This window comes from Balaenoptera borealis (genome assembly GCF_965194805.1).
Source record: "Balaenoptera borealis genome assembly, chromosome: 11".
Classification (NCBI taxonomy): Eukaryota; Metazoa; Chordata; class Mammalia; order Artiodactyla; family Balaenopteridae; genus Balaenoptera; species Balaenoptera borealis.
This window is the reverse complement of record NC_138868.1, coordinates 80,644,966-80,650,371: the sequence shown is the minus strand read 5'-3', so window position 1 is coordinate 80,650,371 and position 5,406 is coordinate 80,644,966. Positions and strand designations below refer to the sequence as shown.

The window sequence follows — 5,406 nt, the reverse complement described above, 5'->3', positions numbered from 1 at the left end:
TCCCAGGAATTTTTAGAAATCTTGGATGGGCTTTGGACTTCCACAAGATATGAAATTTGAGTGTTTCAATCAATTTTAACCCAGCTGTCAAAAAACATTTTAACATAGATGTCCGGTTGACATGTAAACCCCATGGGGGTAGGGATTTTGTGTATCTTGTTCACTGCTGTATACCCAGACTTAGGCCTAGAGTCGAAAACAAGACAGATAAAGTCCCTGTACTCATGAAGCTTCAATAAAGAAGAAAGAATCTCAGAGATGGTAAGTTATAGAACGAAGATTCATACCCAAATCCAATTCTCAGTCAATCTCTAGACACTATTTCACAGTGGTAGGCAGCAGGCTAGCCACTAACATCATATCTCCCCTTTCACAGCTAAGAAGTGTTTACCATCCAGGTGTGGACATTAACTAATTCTCACCAATGAAATGTGAGCAGAAGTAGTGTGTGCCATTTCCAAGGCAAGGTTTTAAAGAAGTAAGTATACTTTTAACCTTTGCCAGCTGGATGCAGCTAACAAAGCAACAAGAGATGGCAGAACCATGAAAGAGTCTGAACCAGGGCTTCTGAATCACAGTGTGGCATAAAGCCAGCAACTGTTAAGCAAGAAATAACCTTTATTGTGTTTGAACCATTTTATATTATGCATGTGTGGGTCTATTTTTTAATAGCAATTTAGGCCACACTAACCAATGAGTAATTGATATCAGCAGTAGGGTGCTGTTTAAAAAAAATTAATGTGTAGCATTTGTTTAGAAATTGGTTAGCAGGTGGCATGCAAACAGATAATGTGAGCCAGAGGACAGGGCACAAAACCTTTCTGAATGAAGGATTCCTAACTTTTTTCGATATTTACATTTATCAAACCTCTTGGGGTCAGGACTTATTTATACTTTAAAAAAGTATTGAAGCCTCCAGAAAATTTTTGTTTCTGTGCATTATTTCTATCAACATTTACTATAATAGTCATTCAAAGTGAGACAAATTTTAAAATATTCATTTATTCATCCATTTAAAAATAATAAGCCCATGACTTGTTAACATAAATAACATATTTTATGAAAATAATTATAATTCCCAAAACAAAAATAAATTTGGTCAGGAGAGTGGTATTGTTTTACATTTCTGCAAATCTCTTTAATATATTCCTTAGTGGGAGATCCTCTGTCTACTGCATTCCATCTCTTGCAATATGTTGTTTTGGTTGAAGTATATGGAGAAAACACAGATAATGTAGTTGGAAAACAGAAAGAACTTTATAATCTTTTCAGATAACTGTGAATATTCTTCTTTGTTACTAAACCAAAACTCCACAAATGGTAGTTTCTTAAAGGACAGTTGCGATTTGGAATCTGGAACCATATCAATCAACATTTCATACTCAGCTACATTAAAATCCATTGGTCACTTGCACTCTGAATGGATATTTTACCCATGCATAATTTTGTAACATCATGCATTGATCATTTGGAAAATATTTGAGCTATGCAGATCTTCTAAATGTTGATACATTTCACTATACAATATTAAAAAATCACATTCATTAGTAAACCACTGATATCATAAGAAAAAGTCTTTATGTATGGAGAGGTTGTCAAGCTTACAGTAGAGAGTTTAAGTTTTCCAAAATTCTAATTTTTGCATGAAAGCCTGAATTTCATCATTGGCAACAAATACTGTCAGTTTTTTCCTTGAAATGATAGGCTTATTTCATTCATTTTTGAGAAAAAAAAATGTCTGCCAAATACCCAAATCTTAATAATCATAGTTTGTCATTCTTTCAAGTAAAAATTGTCTTCAGTGATAAAAGCTGCTAGTTTTGATCACAATTCAAACAGTCACACAAGTTCTTTTTTTTAAGGCAAACTGTACTTCAGTATGCAGCAGAAGTGCTTTATGGTGTTTCATCAGTCGGAATATTAAAATGACTTGTACTCAAGTTTTGAGATCTGATAAACTTATTTACTCTATCATTGAGCACATTCGTAAGTGAAACTGGAATCTTTTCCTGTGAGCACATGGAAGTGAAGAATGGATGACTACTAAAACATTTTGGTGCCTTGATTTGTGCCAAGGTGTCAGCAGCTTAGCCACTATATTAGTTTTCCATTGCCGCATCACAAATTGCTACAAACTTAGTGGCCTAAAACACTACCCATTTATTAGCTTGAAGTCCTGTCCATTAGTAGTCTGGGAACTGCATCTCTGGTCCTCTGCTAAGGGTATCACAAGGCTTAATTCAACATGTTGGCCAGGCTGAGTTCTCATCTGGAGCTTAGGGTCCTCTTTCAAGCTCATATAGCTGAGACAGAACTAAATTCCTTGCAGTTGCAAGACCTAGGTCCCCATTTCTTTGCTGGCTATAAGCTGGAGGCACCTTCAGCAACTAGAGGCCACTGCATTCTTTACCTCCATCTTCAAAGCCAACAATGGAGAACTTTCTTACACATCAAATCTCTCCTGTGCTTCAAATCTCTTATAACACGAAGGGCCCCATTCCTTTTAAGGTTTTACCCAATTAGATCAAGCCCAGTGAATAATCTCCTTTATTAACTCAAAGTTAACTGAGTAGTAAACTAAAGCATGGAAGTGGTAGCCCACCATATTCACAGGATTTGCCCACGTTCAAGATTAGAAGGTTATATAAGGTGTGCCCACCAGAGAGTGAAACCTTGGGGCTGTTTTAGAATTCTGCCCACCATTACTTTTACACCATCAAATGTCAATGACAGTGAAAGAGGCACAAAATGTCTTACTATTATTGTGGAAATAGTTTGACCTCACAGACCCCTAAAAATAACTCAAGTTTCCCCAGGGTACCACTGTTCTAGATGATCTCTAAGTTATCTGTATCTATTTTATGAAAGTGAATAGAGGAAAAAAACTTTTTCTGTTTTATCCATTACGTTTGACAAATATTGGGCAAATTATATTAAAAACATCATGATGGTTAAAAAATATTGCCCCACTTATTAAATATACTCTTTATACTCTTATTCAATTTAAAGAAAAAATACCATAGGATTGTTATAATATCATTTCTCATATTAAAAAATAGTCATCTAATTACTATCCTTGGATACTGTTGGGGGAGCTATACATGAAAGAATGTAATTTCAGAACCTCTTCTTCAGACTTAGAGAAGCTGAAACTTACTCTAGGGCATAGTATTTACAGATTTCAATCACCAGTACGATGAAATATATATTCTAACATGACATTTAATGTGCAACTCAAATACTTAAATATATTTACTTCTATACATTTTTATGTGTCCCTGTGGAATAATAAGGATTCTATTTCTCCAAATTCTGTTCCTAAGTCAGAAAATAGTCATTAACCATTACACCTGACTCTAATAGGGACCCAATACTTCCTGTAGTCAATTGTACTGAAAATATAGGGGAAGAGGAAGGAGCCATGTAAATAAAGGGGTTAGTGTTTATCAGTTCATACATATAAATGAAGATGATTCTTGCATTTGCACTTCTGTCTACCTCCATTCCCCAGACTAATCCTGGACATGGTTGAGGAGGTGGGGGAATGGGCCAGAAATGTGGTAATGTGGGGATGATTTTCCTCAATCTCCACTAACAAAGAGAATCAGAAACAGACACTGGTGGAGAACAAAATCAAAGCGTGGAGTTCCTTGCAGACAATACTCTTGGGTTTCACTATAAGTAAATACAGACACTATGATTAAATAAATATTTTGAGTCTTCTATCAGATGTTAAATACTATTTATTTGAATGCTGGTGCTTCATTACATATTAAAAATTAAATATCAAAGTTAATTGTAAACTTTTTGGTAAAAATTGTTTCTACTTCTTGAGCTTTGTTTTAAATTACCTTATATAAGAGTTCTCTTGAATAGTCACAATTGTTTTAATTGAAAATATATCTTATTGGTATTGAGGGAAAATAAACCTTGTGGCTCTTAAAGTTTATGCACATCAATTCCATTTACATTTTGTTGGCCAACTAAGCCACATAGTAACATCTAACTGCAAGTAGGCAGGAAAGTGCTATTGTACCTTGTGCACAGAAAGAAAGAGAGCTATAAAATATCTGAGAACAGTTCTAATGACTACTATACCTTCTAACATATTTCAAATTAAGGAAAAAAATGTTGCTTGGACTAAGAAAGATAAACTATGCACTTTCTTTTTCCTCTGCCATAGTAACCAATAATGTTCTAGATAGTGACATTTGATAGATATGTCAAATCTAGATAGATTTGTTCTAATGACAAAGAACAGGGTCCCCAGCTGACCCTTGACCAACATGTAGTGTGAGCAACAAACAAATTTGGTTGTCTTAAACAACTGAACAATTGACTTCTTTGTTTCTCTGCCCTAATCTAGCCCATCCAGACTGCTGCAGATAAGATATGCACTCACCCACCCCACTGTCTCACACCCAGACCATTTCACTAATTTACATAGCCTACTTGCCCCTGTAGGCATGTGAGTTTGTAAAGCTGTTTTACAGTATGCTGTCTTAATAAAGTCTGTTGCACCTATAACTAATTACATGATAATCATTTGTCTAATAAATATACTGCTTTTAATTTTGCTTTTCAGTGTAATGAAGTATGCTAGTGAACCTACTGTTTTAAGGTTCTTAGTATAAAAAACTTTCATAACGTATTACTATAATAGGTAATCTTTTCCTCTATAATTGTTGTAGGAAGGAGGACCCCTTCCAGGGCCCAAGAGTGGACTTTTGTCTAACACTCGGAAATGAATTGTCCAAGGAGACACATGTACTGACAAAGCAAAAGACTTTATTGGGAAGGGGCACCCGGGTGGAGAGCAGTAGGGCAAGGGAACCCAGGAGAGCTGCTCTGCCACGTGGCTTGCAGTCTCAGGTTTTATGGTAATGGGTTTTGCTTTCCAGGTTGTCTTTGGCCAGTCATCTTGTTTGTTGCCCATACTTGGACTGAATCAGGGTCTATCCTGGTGGTGTGCAGATCTCTCAGGCAAGATGGTTTCCAGTGTGAAGGTTTCTAGGAGGTTGACAGGATGTTTGGGTTGGCATGTCCTCCCTCCTCCTTTTGTGCCTTCCGAATTCTCCTGGTTAGTTTTTAGTGGCAGCACTGAATTCTTTATTGGAACCTCCTGTTATGAGACAGTTCAGGCAAGTTATTCTTTTAGATGCTTTGATGCTGCTTTCTTTACCGTGTGCACGATCTAGCTTAAAAGAAAAGTCTTTCTTAGATTTGCAACTGAATACCCTTTAATATTGTTTTAAAAAATACATAACCACTAATGTACAGTGCTGAAGAGAAAGCTTTATACCATGGTAACTTATTTTTATTAGAATTTTTTTAACTGGCGTATAATTGCTTTCCAATGCTGTGTTAGTTTCTGCTGTACAACGAAGTGAATCAGCTATATGTATA

At 35.8% G+C, this 5,406-nt stretch overlaps 1 long non-coding RNA gene across 1 annotated transcript; it reads left to right on the top strand.

The window, feature by feature from the left end:
- Positions 1-402: 402 nt before the first annotated feature.
- On the top strand, positions 403-4,527 carry LOC309604961. Its single transcript, XR_014231176.1, has 2 exons — positions 403-478; positions 4,367-4,527. It is a non-coding gene; the product is annotated as an uncharacterized lncRNA (long non-coding RNA).
- The last annotated feature ends 879 nt before the right edge of the window (positions 4,528-5,406 follow it).